This window comes from Leopardus geoffroyi, chromosome B2, assembly GCF_018350155.1.
Source record: "Leopardus geoffroyi isolate Oge1 chromosome B2, O.geoffroyi_Oge1_pat1.0, whole genome shotgun sequence".
Lineage (NCBI taxonomy): Eukaryota > Metazoa > Chordata > Mammalia > Carnivora > Felidae > Leopardus > Leopardus geoffroyi.
This window is the reverse complement of record NC_059332.1, coordinates 149,221,604-149,236,861: the sequence shown is the minus strand read 5'-3', so window position 1 is coordinate 149,236,861 and position 15,258 is coordinate 149,221,604. Positions and strand designations below refer to the sequence as shown.

Below are 15,258 nucleotides of genomic sequence, written 5' to 3'. Positions count from 1 at the left end.
GGGGAAATACATCTACCTCATTGCCTCTTGTTCCAGAAGCCTCTGTAATTCTGAGCAGCATACACAGCGTCTCAGATGCTGAAGCCCCGAATTGGGCTGTTCCTGGGTTTCTAACTCCCTCCTGTGGATTTGCTGCTGTGACCTTCTGAACGACCTTGCCCAGACTCTGCTGCTTGTCAACGCTTTACCAGGTGGAACCACACCGATCCGTAGGGTCACGCATGCAGCGGTGCCCTGGGAGGAACAGGGTCTCAGCCTTCCAAATCCAGGATTTACGTGTTTAACTTTTCTCACAGTGAAACATCCTGTACAGTTCTGGTGTTTCCTCCGCCGTTTGCAATTTCTTAGATGGATGGCGGTAACTAGGTAACTGTCAAGAAAAAAACAGCGACTCGTTTATTGCTTTAAAATATGCAACCAAAGCCAAGAGTACGAAATGCATTCTTCAGATGAATGGGTCAGTTAAGTTGTGCTTCCCAACTCGATAAGGGCTATAATTAATTTTTTTAAAAGTTATGCTACAGTGCTTTTATGCACTTACGCGAGCGTAGACTTTGAGCGCATAAAATGCGTCAGTGGCCTTGCCAGATGACAAGGATGAATCGTGAGCAACAACAAAAACAGAGAAAGGTGCATATCTTCGTGAAGCTCAGGGTCCAGTGGGACGGGCCGGCGTTGGTGACGTCATCGAGGGATGAGCTGTCACACTGACTGTGACAGGCCACACGGAAAAGAATGCCTGGGTCAGCGGTGGCTTTTCGGAGTGATCCGGGAGGTCACGCTTGTGGGGATCTCCTTTTAGAAGCTTTGAGTTTCATCTCGCGCTGGATTCTCCTGCTTTATTCCCTCCTGGGTCTCTCCAGCAGATGCCTGTCTGCAGTCTTGGAGGTAGGAGAATAAACCCAGAATTCATCGGGGCCCCTGGGTTCCTGTAAAATCACTGGCATTCCTTTCGGTTTCCAACAGAACATCCCGACTCCCGCTCATTAGAGACGACTTTGTAAAGATCACGCCGTCTTTTTATTTTAAAGGAATCAAAACGACTGTCCTTCCAGTTACGCAGCTAACACATGCATACGGGGAAAATTCAGGTGACGCAGAACATCAAAGAGAAGAAATTAAAAATCGTTAGTGTTTCGGTTCACTAAACCTCCTTTCCCCATCTCTCTTTGTGCAAGCATAGACCTACTCTTTTAAACCTTGTTAAACAACAATTGACAAATGCAATTGGATATATTTAGTGTGCAGTGTGGTGACTGGATATACATGTCCCCTGGGAGGGATTGCCAAGACCAAGAGAATGAACACATCCATCACCTCACCTCGCTGACGTGTGTGTGGGTGTGCGTGTAAGTGGTGTGGGCACGTAAGGTCTACGCCCAGCAACTTCCGGTACATGATACCGAATTATTAGCCATGGTCCCCACGCTGTACATTAGGTCCTCAGAACTTCTTCTTCCGACTGAACATTTGTATCCTTTTAACCGCAGCTCCCCATTTATACTCCTTCCCACCCCTGAAACCACAATTCGGTTCTGTTTCTGTGACCTTTTTCTTGATTCCACATGTAAGTGATATCATACAGCCTTTGCCTTTCTCCGTCCGGCTCATTTCACGTAGCGCAATACTGTCCAGATTTATCTGTGTTGTTGCAAATGGTAGGATTTCCCTCTTGTTTTATGGGAGAAGAATATTCCAGTGTGTGTGTGTGTGTGTGTGTGTGTGTGACCTTGTCACATCCCTCGAAGGACACTTAGGCTGTTTCCACGTCTTGGCCATTGTAAATGATGGTGCAGTGAACGTGGGGCAGCGGGCATCTCTTCGAGATACGGATTTCATTTCCTTCGGATATACGCTCAGAAACAGGATTGCTGGGTCCTACGATGGGCTCATTTTTAGTTTTTTGATGCACGTTCATACTGTTTTCCATAGTGGTTGCAGCAATTTACAGCCCCACAAAGAGTGCACGAGGGTTCCCTTTTCGCCACATCCTCTCGACGCTTGTCATCCCTTACCCTTTCCGTAATAGCATCCCAACAGATGTGAGGTGATATCTCACTGTGGTTCTGGCTTGCGTTTCCCGATGGCTAGTGGAGCGCTGTTGGCCACCTGTGCCTCTTGTTGGCAGAAATGCACACTCAGGTTGATACCAACATGCCTTGGCCTTCTCACCACACGAGCGCTAGGGACGAGGGTCCTTCTCCCCGCGGTGGGTCACGTTCCACCGAGGGTTGGGGTCCTCTGGTAGGGAACCAGTCCCACGTTGATGGACGTGAATTCATTTCCAATTTTTCATTATTTTACACCACGCTGGGGCACCTGGGTGGCTCAGTCGGCTGAGCTCTGACTTCGGCTCAGGTCGTGATCTTGCGGTCCGTGAGTTCGAGCCCCGCGTCGGACTCTGTGCTGACAGCTCAGAGCCTGGAGCCTGCTTGGGATTCTGTGTCTCCCTCTCTCTCTGCCCCTCCCCCACTTACGCTCTGTCTCTCTCTCAAAAATAAACATTTAAAAAATTTTAAAAAAACAATGCTAAAGTGAGTACCTTTGCACATACAGTTTTTTCTCTCATCGGTAAGTTACTAGATTCTGTCTTTCTGTAGCTAAGGTGGGTTCCTGTTTTTGCTGGTTTGACACCAAGGTAATCCCAGAGCTGACACCCAAGGCAGACACCAGGGGGAGCCCCAGCAGCCCTGGGCCACTGGGCAGAAGGGATAGGGCGCAGAATTCACCCGCCTACGGCACACATAGCCCGGGGTTTCCCAAGACACAACACGAAGACGCTACATCACCGCCGTTTTCACTGCAAAACGGATTTGGTGAATCGTATCTTTCAATTGCAGTAAAAGGATGTGTTTTGCAGGACGGAGCTGCACAGGAAATCCAGTTTTAAAGGCAGAGAGGATGAAGGCTGGCCGGGCTCGCTGAGTTGTGCTCTGTCAGCTGGGCCGTGTGACTTCGCTTCGAAAGCTCCTCCCTGTTCAGAGGGGAGGAAGGCTTTACGCGGGATTTTTTAATGGGATCACAGCAGAGAGCTCGAGCTGAGTCCGTGCAGCGAACTTGCCCGAGTAAAGGGGGTGTTTCTCCCCCACGCGTGGGTTTTGGTTCAGAACAGTCCTGTAGCCGGCGTGAGTTTGGTCTCAAACTTATAAACAATCTATAATCATTTTCCTTCTGGGGAATGAACATCTGTTTTGCGCTTGTCTTCTTAATTTCTCCTGGGAGACAGTTGGTGACCTCCAACATAGCGACGTCTGACCGCCTTGGGCACCACTCGAGATTCGTCGACAGTAGAAGCCACATAAAGGCTCCTTGGTTTGGACTCTGGTTTTCTTTCTTCTTCTTCTTTTTTTTTTTTTAAGTTTAGCATTTATTTCATTTTAAAACATTTGCATACAGTAACATTCGCTTTTTTGGTGTCCTGTTCTGCGGGCTTTAACACACGTGGTTTTTGTAACCAGCAGCACAAACGGGACACGGAGCGATTCCAACAAGCAAAGAATCCCCCAGTGCCTCCCCCCACCCCACCCCACCCCAGTCCCTGGCACCCACTGATCCTACAGGCGTTCCTTTTCCAGAGCGTCACCGAGGCGGAACCACGTGGTACATGCACCTGACACTGGCTTCCTCCCTTGTCAGCATCATGCACTGAGGCTGGCCACACTGTCACCCGTGTCACTGGCACATGGGTGGAGCCATGCTGTGGACAGAGCGCAGCTGGTTTGTCCGCGTACCCATCGAAGGCCATTTGCGGTGCATCTCGTTTTGGATGAGGGTGAATAATGTTGCTGTAAATACTCACGGACAGGTTTTTGCGTAAAGATCGTTTCTCATTCCCCTGGGACAGATACCTAGACATGGGGTACCTCCAGGCTGGGCCACATGGTCCGTGGATGCACGCCTCCATAAGAAAGTGGCCTTTTTAACCACACTTCCTTCTTCGCTCTTTCCTTCGGTGGCCTCAGTATTTCCAGGTGTTGACACGCCGTCTACGCACTGAGAAGGTCCAAATGATATCTCTAGCCCAGGCATTTCTTCTGAAACCCAAGTTGGATGATGACATTGCTCGTCAACACAGACAACGCAACCGCAATGGATACAGGCAGCTCAAACGTGGCCTGTCTAGAAGGAGCTCTTGAGACTCCCTCCCGAACTGAACCGTCTGCCTCCCATCTCAGTAAATGGCACCTGCCTCCACCATGAGGTCCGTCCAGCCATGAGGTCACCTTGACTCGACCCTTCCGCTCTCCCTCTTCCTGGTCACCAATAAATCCCGTCGATTCGATCTTCAAAATACGTCTCGAGACCACCCCTTTTTCTCTGTCTCCACCCCGCTCTCTCTGTCCATGCCACTGCCATCCTGAGCTGGATTATCCCAGCAGCTTCCTGACTGGCTTAGCTGTTCTCGTTTTTGCTTTGCTCACTAACGCAGTCTCCAAATAGTAGACAGAATGAACTTTTAAAGGGATAAACCAATCAGATAACGACACACCCTTCAAGCTCCCGATGGCCCTCGGTGCAATATTTGGCTCCTGCCTGCCTTTCCAGCCTCAGCGTCTAGAAGTGTCCGCTTGGCTCACCAAGCACCATCCCTGGGCCGTAGGGTGCTAGAACATGCCTGGTGTGTTCCTGCAGCAGGGCCTGGGGGCCTGGGATGCCCCCCAGACCCATCACATGGCTGTGGTTCTCATCCTTCGGGCCTCCTTCAAAAGCCATCCCTGATGACCACACACATCCCCTAGCATAGGTGTCTCTGCTTTTTCTCCTATTGGAACCTCATTTCCCTCTCCAGGCTGAAAACAATCTTCAATTACCCAATTGGGTGAGTTTTTCTTTATTAGAATTACTGGACTGTGGGCTCTGCAGTGTGCATTTACTTTTGAGCGTTTCAATTCTACAGTGAGAAGTGAATGTAAACCAGGGTGAAAACGTAAGACATGTTAAGTACAGAAAAGGAGCTAGTAGCAAAAAGTTTGTTAGGCACGGGCAGAACTCTTGGGTCGTGCTAAGTGTATAGATGAGTAGTCGGCAGTGTGTGAGTGTTAAATAGAGAAGAGAGAGATGGAGGAAATGGGCACCCAATATTCATGAGTTGCCTGGGTACCGAATATTCAGGATCCATTCAACACACAAAGGTGCCAAATACTTATGACCTCCTGAATAATTATATACAGAATATGCGTGATCCAAATTCATGAGTCACTAAAGTTTCAGGATACACTAAATATACAATAGTGTATACAAATATACACTAAATACACAACATATATGCCCTTAATATTCACGAGGCTGTTGGGGCGCCTGGGTGGCGCAGTCGGTTAAGCGTCCGACTTCAGCCAGGTCACAATCTCGCGGTCCGTGAGTTCGAGCCCTGCGTCAGGCTATGGGCTGATGGCTCAGAGCCTGGAGCCTGTTTCCGATTCTGTGTCTCCCTCTCTCTCTGCCCCTCCCCCGTTCATGCTTTGTCTCTCTCTGTCCCAAAAATAAATAAAAACGTTGAAAAAAAAAATTTAATAAAAAAAAAAAATATTCACGAGGCTGTAATTCAATTCAGCTTGGTGACACCCATCCTGGTCTTATGTGTTCTCTTCCCAAGAAGAAACCCAAATAAAGCTTGTCCAGTAGAACAGCTGTGTGTCGTTGGCCCAGGCCACCTTTTTAATGTGGACCCCCTCTTGCTCAAAAGTCGACTTTGGTCCCCATGACAGCATCATCAGTGGGAAAAGCTGATGCAAGAGAAAGAGAGAGCCGGACAGACAGAGAGACAAACAGATGGACAGGTATGTAGATAGATAAAGATCTGACCCACAGAACTGCTTTGGTGACCAACCAGAGCAGGGAGCCAGGAACAAGGCGTAATAGAGAAATTATTCACCAAGCAGCTGTTAAAAACAGGAAGGCAGATTTTGTTTGAGCTACTGCAGTAGAGGAGAGAGACTTTATCCAGAACTGGGCTCCACTCCCCACGCAGCGAAGGCGATGGGGATTTACAGCTGGTGAGCAGAGCGGGGGCGGGGGTGGGGTGGGGGGGGTGGGGGGGTGGGCGTGGGGGTGGGGTGGAGGGGGGAATGGGGGGGGCGGGGCCAGAAAACTACCCCGGAGCCTGATTAGACATCAACGGTGAAGGGATCTTTGCTAAACTGACCTAGCAGGATTCTTCGCTAACACTTCAGGTCGAGGGCAGGGTGGCTGATCAAGGTCAAGTCCCAGTCGAGAAGAGAGCTCAGAGGGGCCTGCTTCAGGTCTGGTCAAGGAGAGAGTCTTTGTGAGGGGAAGGTGGCCTGGAGAGATCTTTCCATGTGAGGCCCGTCTCTGAGAGACTGATTCTGACGAAAGTAGTTTCATGCAATTTATGTCTGAGATTATAAAGGAGATTATAAATTCCCTTACGATTTTAAGTCCGTTTGAATCCTGTCCTTGTTATTATTTTCGTTGTACTTCTGTTTGTCGCTCGCAGCCAGAAGATCCCAACTGACCAAACACAGCCTGTCACGGAGCAGGCTGTCAGAATTTGGGTGAATAAAGAAAACACCCACGTCCATGGCATTGGCATTCGAAGTCAGTAGGCTACAGAGGGGTTTTACAACTCTGTATGGTTATTCTTTTTTTATTTTTTTTTATTTTTTTTTTTCAACGTTTATTTATTTTTGGGACAGAGAGAGACAGAGCATGAACGGGGGAGGGGCAGAGAGAGAGGGAGACACAGAATCAGAAACAGGCTCCAGGCTCTGAGCCATCAGCCCAGAGCCCGACGCGGGGCTCGAACTCACGGACCGCAAGATCGTGACCTGGCTGAAGTCGGACGCTTAACCGACTGCGCCACCCAGGCGCCCCTGGTTATTCTTTTTTTAAATGTCAATGGCTTCTATTTTCGTTTTATTAGGCCTCCTCTATTAGATTTTTACCAATATATATGCATCGTGGGTAAAGTGCTAATGTTCCTTAAGCGGTTTTACAATTACAAAGTATTTTCCGGTAACTCTGTTTACTTGGATTTGCCTTACCCGACAAAGTATGCAGCCCGAGTTTTCACTCCCTCCTCAGATCTTTATTAGGTGCCCGCTGTACCCCAGGCATGGTGCTGGGCGCTGGGCGCCGGGCGCTGGGCGCTGGGCGCGCCCTACCCCCACGGAGTCGGCTCTGGAGCCAGCAGATGAGGTTCTCGGAATAGGCGGTAGGAGATGGAATAGATTCACGGGGTGTGAGGTTTTGTTCAGACACGAGCATGAGAAGGACTACTTGTGCGAGCGGTTCAGATGTGTGCATTCCAGGCAGAGGAACGGCCTTAAAGAAAAGGACGCTTTGGCGCGTTGCCGAAGAAATGCCACAGGACTGGGTGAGAGAGAGAGATAGGAAAGATGAGGGTGGGAAGACAGGTGGGGCCCCTGGGACTCAGACTCTCAGAGGCCATGAGGAATTTAGGGGAAAGAGATCGGCTGGTGGGGTCAGGACGACAGCAAACGCCGAGAGACCTGTGAGGCTTTGGGGCCCACGAGACACGAGCGGCCAGGCCGAGACAGAGCCGAGGGGACGCACAGATGTCATTCTGGCCACTGGTTTGACTGGGTTTGCTGGGACCTGGGTGTGAACATTAAGAGAAAGGGGACGCCGTGGTACGTGCCTGGGTTTCTGTCTGGAGTAACCGGATGAACCGTGGCCCCAGGGACGGGTGGCACAGGTGCGAATCGTTTGGGGGAGGGGGACATCGAAGAGTTTCCCTTTGGACACGTGGAGTTTGAGATCCTGGTGATTTCTGTTGCATATTCAGGTTTGAAGCCAGGAAGAAAATCCAGGCCAGAGATGATCGTTTGGAGTCCCCAGCACACGGGTGGTCAGTGGATTTCTGGGAGAGACGAGAAGAAGGCCTCGGGGCCACACAATGTTTAGGGCGGGGAGGACGAGGAGACAGTCACCAAGAAGGCGGAGCTGGAGTCACTGCCCAGGTGGGGAGGGCAGAAGAGAGCCAGAGGGACGAAGCCCGGGGCCCACGGTGTTTCCAGGAGGGGGTGTCAGCTGGGCAGAGTGCTCCCCCAGGGAAGGTCAGGGCAGAAATGTCACCCCAGGGGGTGGGGTGAGGTGGGCAGCTAACACGAGTGTCATGTTGGGGATGGAAGCCAGCCGGGGAGAAAAGGGGTGAATGGGAGGTAGAGATGAACACAGAGTGTAGACGAACCCACAGAAGGGCTTGTCCACGAGGAAAACGGAGCCGGAGGCCCTCAGTACGGGGAACCCCCTTGTCCTGGAGGGAGTCTCCCGTGGAGACGCAGGTGCAGACGGGACGGTCCTGGGGCGCGTGCGGGGCGCGGGGTGGGGGGGGGCCTGCCAGCGTCGCCAAGTCTCAGAGCCCCGCTGACGGCTCCTGATACCCCTCTTACAGCGGGAGAAACCGGTCTCAGACACGGACGGTTGTCCGCAGTGACGAGGACGGCAGGCGTCCGGGCAGCTGGCACCGCGTCCGCCTTTTCCTCCTCTTCCCCGCGGTTTGTCCCACGATGCGCGGGGCTGCATGACTGGGATGTTGGCTGAGGGGCATCCTCGGGGCAGTGGTGACGGGGTCCGCGGGGACCCCTCGGGGAGCCTCCTTCCTGCCCGGCGCCCACCCGACACGCACGCGGGCAGAAGGTGCTGGCCGGTCATTCCCCTCGGGGCGGTGGGGCAGGTGCTGTGGGCCGGGAGGCCCCTGGGTTGGGGGGGGGGGTGCGCAGGTGGCGCGGGCCGGGTGCCCCCTCGGGGCGCGGGAGCAGGTGGCATGGGTCTGGCGCCCCCTCGAGGGGGCGAGGTGGGTGGTGCGTGCAGGGTGGCCCCTGGGGGCGGCAGGGCAGGTGGCGCGGGCCTGGCGCCCCCTGGGGGTGGGGAGCTGCTGTCGCGGGCGGGGGCCCCCACGTCTCAGGGTGGTGGGGCTGTTGGTGCGGGCAGGGAGCCCCCTGGCGGAGCTCCTCTTGGACCGGTTTAATGGAGCATCTTTGACTTCTGTGCGGCCTTCACCGGCCCCGGGAGACCCTAAAACAGAACCTTCCGCAGATGGAAAGTAGTTTTCGTTATTTGAGATCAGGTGTGGAGAGTTTTAAACTGGAATCGCTTCAGAATGTAATACAAGGTCAAGGTGAATGCCTTACAAATTCCCCCTCAATCCTTTTGCAAGCGCACAGCCACTCTGACTTAATTCTAAGGTACTTTGTAAGTAAAATCAGGATTAGCGTGTGCATGTGATTTTTGGGTGAACTTTAGAAAAATTCTAAACTCATGATTTCTTCCTTCCCTACCCCCACCCCCCACCTCCCACCCCCCACCCCAGGAGCTTGGGATGTTGAGCATCTCGGAAACGGCCTCTGTGGTTTATCTGTTTCGTTTCCACCCTTTCTTGACCCATCCAATTGCTAAGCTGGTATTTGTCCTCACAAGACATTCAAATTAAAAAAGGTAATTCCAGGGGCGCCTGGGTGGCTCAGTCGGTTACGCCTCCGACTTCGGCTCAGGTCATGATCTCGCAGTGAGTTCAAGCCCGGCATCGGGCTCTGTGCCGACGGCTCAGAGCCTGGAGCCTGTTTCAGATTCTGTGTCTCCCTCTGTCTCTGCCCCTCACCGCCCACACTCTGTCTCTCTCTCCTTCAAAAATAAGTTAAAAAAATATAATATAAAAAAAGTATATGGTTTTGAATGATCTGTTACTCTCCCCAGTGGCTCAAAAAATGTAAGGGGAAAATATTTTATATGTTTACTAGCATTTAACTTTTTTCGTGCTTCATATAGACAAAAACTACCCTTATGAAAAAGAAGATGGGTGTTACATTATTAACTCAGCCGCATCAAATCTTATTTTCCTTTTCACTAAAGGTAATATGGTACAACTAAAAATAAAACTATTTTCATTGATGTCGAAAGTCTGGGAGCGCTCAGTATACCAAACAACCCCTGCACTTCTGCATTGGCCCAAGGAGAAGGCACTTTGCCGCATCAAAACTCCGAAAATTTGAAATCCTTCTGTTAACCTTTAGTATTTTGGAGATTAATTTCTTCAACATTTGAAAATGTGATTTCCAGCAGGCGATATAGCTGTTTGGTGAAGAATTCTAAACACCAAGTACTTGTTTGGTATATTTGCCACGGCTTTAATCTATCGCTGGTGCCTCTCAATCTGCCTTGTGCAACAAAGCTCCAAATGAGTTTGTGAATTTCAGCGAACAATGACGCATGCGCGTTTCCTCACGGGCTGTTGAAAAACCAAGTCTACGGTAAGAGCTTAGCTTTTGACAATGCGGTGGGAAGGAGCCTTTAAGTGTCTCCCGAGAGAATAGGGGGCAAACAGTACAAATATGACCTTTGTGCTTTTCAGGACTCTACGCCATCTAGCCATCTAGCCCCAAACTAATTTGTCTCCTTTTCATGTCTTTACATATTTTTTGCCTACTTTTTTTTATGTTTTTATATTTACACACCTTGATCCTTCTAGGTAACAGATATCAGTCTCTGTGAAACTACCCCCCTCCTCCAAAATTTGGAGGCATGTGTCTTAAATATGCGTTGTTACGATACTAAGTTACAAACTAGCATTAGAGAAAAGGTCTACTCTTAAATTTTGACATGCTTTTTAAAAAAATACGTGACACAATATTGTTGAGTGATATTAATTAATGTACAAATCTGAAAACGTGTGAGTACTATCCCAAGCTAGAAGCCTTTCTGGGGGTGTTTGGCTTAAGGGCGTGAACATGCAGTCCATCCTGAAGTGTGCCCCAAATCCGGTAACAGCAAAAATTCGAACCACCAGATCAGTAAAATAGTATTTAGTAAGCGTTTATAAGTACAGTTTGCAACTGGGAGCCTCCAAACCCGAACTAATGTGAAGTCAGCAGCGTGGCATTACGGGATGGCTTATAAAGTGAAAATGAAGAGGCTGTCCAACCGTCACCCTGACCGGCTACTGCAGTGTGGGTTTCCAGACGGCAAGGGATTGGCTAAAAGCAGTTCTCCCATACCATTTTAGAAAGATGGCTTCAGGTTCTTTTGCAATTATCAGAGGCATTTACGAGCACTGGCCTGGGTGTCACTTAACAGTCACGACATAAGCTAGATTCAGTTTTGCTGACGTGGCTTAAATAATTTTGTGTGCTTGGGAGATTTTCAAGCCTGGTCTCCACTTAATTTTCTTTTAACAAAGGTTAACGCAGTGGTGAGGAGACAGGCTGGTCGTGAAAGGAAAGAGATGACAAAGTGGCAGGTGCTTGTGCGTATGCCACGTCTTTTGTCTTTTGTACTGTGCTCGGTGCTTAAACTTTTCCGATCTGATCTGAGTCTCAAGAATCGTGGGTGGTGGTTGTTATTTCCATAGGTATTTCTAGCGCTGGGCCACAGTGATAAGGAAGTGACGCTGCCTCACTTAGAGATGATTAGCTGGTAGGTGCCCAGAGGTTAGTAGAGGAAGTCATATTCACGTTCTGACCTAAAATGCCACAGCCAAAATTTTTGTGCGTATGTTTAAGTGCTTATTCATTTCCATTGCAGAAACAAAGATGTTCGTTAGGAGATTCAGAAAAGGGGGGTACCTGGGTGGCTCAGTCGACGAAGGGTCGTATTCTTGATTTCGGCTCCGGTCGTGATCTCGTGGCTCGTGACTTTGAGCTCCGCACAGGGCTTTGCACTGACAGCGTGGAGCCTGCTTGGGATTCTCTCTTGTTCCCTCTCTCCGTTCCTCCCCTGCTTGTTCTCTCTAAATATAAATCAATAAAAACTTAAAAAAAAAAGAGATTCAGGAAAGTATAAGGAAGAAAAAAATAATCTAAGTTTCTGCCAAGCAGTATTTTCGTGCATAGTTCTCATGTGTTTATGTTTTCCTGAGGCAGCCGTGTGGCTCTCTTGCATCCAGAGACGGACAGTCTCACAACCAACCATAACATGGAGGGGAATCTGGTCTTTTAAGAGCCCCTCTCAAAGCCACACCCCACGGCAACCCTGAGCATCTCACAAGACCCCAGAGCCTTCCCTCTTCCGTTGCCAACACTTGTTAAATGCTATCGAGGTGCATGAGTGGGGTCCCCATAAAGGCAAGTAAAACATGCAGACTGTTGGTGTGGGCAGGTGTCAAATTTCTCTATTCATCGGGTTCCTCGTTGTGGCCTGGGGTCTCAGGCTGCCCGGTGAGCAGACGTGTGAGTGACGCCTGACCCGGAGCGCGGTGCGGCTTCAGTACGTGGTCTCCTCCCGGCTTCCTGCTGCTCCTTCTCATGGAACATTTTTCCGTGCCGAAAGTATTTATTGTGCAGCACATCGACGAAAAAATGGAGGTCACTGGCCTTCCACCAGATTCTGGTCGGAGAGCCAAGATTCGTCCACCCACAAGAGTCAAGTAAGAACACACAAGCATCTGTCATTATCGGAGGAAGGTCGTCGCGATTCCTTCGTTCACAGAAGGTCCTGACCTTGTCGCCCTCTTGCAGTCATTCATTTCACTCCTGCTCCAGTGGGGTAACTGCATGCCGTAAAACACCCCGGTGTCTTCGGTGGGAACTGAAGGTTGGAGCGGGTTGAAAAGAGGCTGGTTCCATATTCACCCGGAGCCTCAGAATGTGAGGTTATTTGAAATAGGGTTTTCACGGAGGTCATCAAGTTGGTCATCAAATTGGATAGGGTGGCGGTAATGACTCGGTGTCCTTAGAAGCAGAGGGGAATTTGGACACAGGCTCACAGAGAGAATGCCACGTGCAGACACAGAAGCACGCATGGAGAACACATGATACCGTGGATGCGGTGACTGGAGTTACGCTGTCCCAGGCCAAGGAACTCCAAGGATCGTTGGCGACCACCAGAAGCTCGAAGAGGCATGGAAGGAGCCTCCGTGAGAGGCTTCAGGGACAGCGTAGTTCTGCCACCATCTTGATTTAGAACTTCCAGCCTCCAGATCGTTAAAGAACAGTTCCCTGGTGTCACAAGTCACCTCGGTTGTGGTACTCTGTTACGGTGGCCCTGGGGAACTGAGGAGAGGTCTTCTGCGGTGGTTTAGGACCACGTCGACAGCTCTGTCCCGCGGTCCTCCACTTTGCCACACTGGTCCTGAGCACGCCCGCCCTTTCACCACCTCTAGGCCTTGGGCAGGACGTCTGTTCCATCGGGATGAACTTCTCTTCCCACCCAGTCTCATCTCTGACTCTTCAGTGTGGTTACAGGCTCGACCGGAAACCCAGGAGAAGGGTTTAAGAGTAACGATTTCAGAACCAAACCTCTCATTTTTCGTGGATGTGTATCTTGTGTGGGGGATGCTTCGTGCAGTTGTTGAAAGCGCTTTCTGATCCCGTTAACCATAAATAACCGTGTCACCTCTGGTATTTAACTGGTATACAGGTAACAGCCTACGTAACCCTTTGATTTATTTAGTGATCTGGAAGTTTTCTGTTTTTTGTTTTTTAAAATTGTTTATGCTTTTCCTTTTGAGAGAGAGAGAAAGACAGAGCACGAGCAGGGGAGGGGCAGAGGGGGAGAGAGAAAGACAGACAGACAGAGACATAGAATCCGAAGAAGGCTCCAGGCTCCAAGCTGCCAGCACGGAGCCCGAGGCCAGACTCAAACCCACGAGCCGCAAGATCATGACCCGAGCCAAAGTCTGATGCTCAACCGACTGAGCCACACAGGCGCCCCTAGCGATCAACACGTATTAATGCTTAATGTTAGATTTTACTTGTTTACTTTTTTAGTTTGGGGAAAGGAGGTCTTTGTGGGTGTTTTGACACATATGCTTTTAATTTTTTTCCAAGTGTGGAGGTATTTTAGTAATCCAAGGCCATTTGGCAAACTAGCCCAAACCTCAGGGACTGAAACCAGTAGCCATTGGTTTGCGTATGATTCTGTTTTCTTTTTCACTTTGTAAATGTTTATTTATTTTTAAGAGGTGGGGGAGGGAAAGGGAGAGGGGGTCAGAGGATCCAAAGCAGGCTCTGCGCTCTTTGCACAGAGACCAACGCGGGTCTCAAGCCCACAGAACCGTGAGATTATGACCTGAGCTGAAGTCAGACACCCGACTGAGCCACCCAGGCGCCCTGGTTTGGGTCTACCATGCGGACCGGGCTCGCCTTGACCTGAGCTGAAGTCAGACACCCGACTGAGCCACCCAGGCGCCCTGGTTTGGGTCTACCATGCGGACCGGGCTCGCCTTGACCTGAGCTGAAGTCAGACACCCGACTGAGCCACCCAGGCGCCCTGGTTTGGGTCTACCATGCGGACCGGGCTCGCCTTGACCTGAGCTGAAGTCAGACACCCGACTGAGCCACCCAGGCGCCCTGGTTTGGGTCTACCATGCGGACCGGGCTCGCCTTGACAGCTCTGTTCGGGTCACTTGGTGTCGCTCATATGGCAGCAAGACGTCTCCGCTCACATATCTGGTGCTTCTGCTCAACGGCTGTAACATGGCTGGTGGCTGCCCAAACGTGGTCTCTCTCTGTGGTCTCTCCGGCAGGGTAGCCATACCTCTTAACGTGCCGTCAGACATCGGTCACGTTTCCAGGAGCAGCCGAGGAAAGCGTGGGGCACATCCGGCCCCTGGGTGGTACTCCTGGCTGGCGTGAATCCTTGCAGCGCCTGTTGGCCCGTCTGGTGGCGAGCACCGCACAAGCCACCTTGAACCAAGACTTCCCGTCCGCCCGCCTTTGAACCCAGACGAGACTTGGGGAGATGACCTAGTTGACCAAGCTAGAGGCACCGTGGCCATTCTCTGTGTTGTGATCAAGCCAGAACTGCTTTCCGAGGAAAACCTGGGCTCTGTCTTCAGATACTGTCTCGGAGCTCCTTCCTCTGAGGGGAAATGGCCGTCGAGCTGTCCAGGTCGGTACCCATCCCGACCTGGGCATGACAGGGATGGCGTCCAGAAGCCCCTCCTACCAGACTGTCAGAGAGCTGTGGGTCCGGGCTGCATTATTTTGATCCAAAATAGAAGTTCTTTTCCCCAGCTGTACTCTGGTGGTTGTGCCTCAGGTCCCGCGGAAGGGGAGCTATTTCCATTCACGCTTTTCTTAATGTCCAGACCTTGTCAAGGACACTGTTCACTGCGTCATGAAGAATCACCCGGAGACACACATGTCAGGGTTCCATGAAATTAACCCGTGCGTCTCTGGTGCAATTAATTTTTTTCTTAATTTGGATTTATGTATTCATTTTTAATTTTTTTGTTTTAAAGTGTATTTTTGAGAGGAGACAGAGACAGAGCACAAGCGGGGGAGGGGCAGAGAAAGGGAGACACAGGGTCCCAAGCGGGCTCCGGGCTCCCAGCTGTCAGCA

General features: G+C 50.7%; 1 long non-coding RNA gene across 1 annotated transcript; it reads left to right on the top strand.

Moving 5' to 3' along the window:
* The first annotated feature begins 692 nt into the window (after positions 1-692).
* Positions 693-8,544, top strand: LOC123609856. The gene is made up of 3 exons (XR_006718004.1): positions 693-888; positions 7,766-7,940; positions 8,375-8,544. It is a non-coding gene; the product is annotated as an uncharacterized LOC123609856 (long non-coding RNA).
* The last annotated feature ends 6,714 nt before the right edge of the window (positions 8,545-15,258 follow it).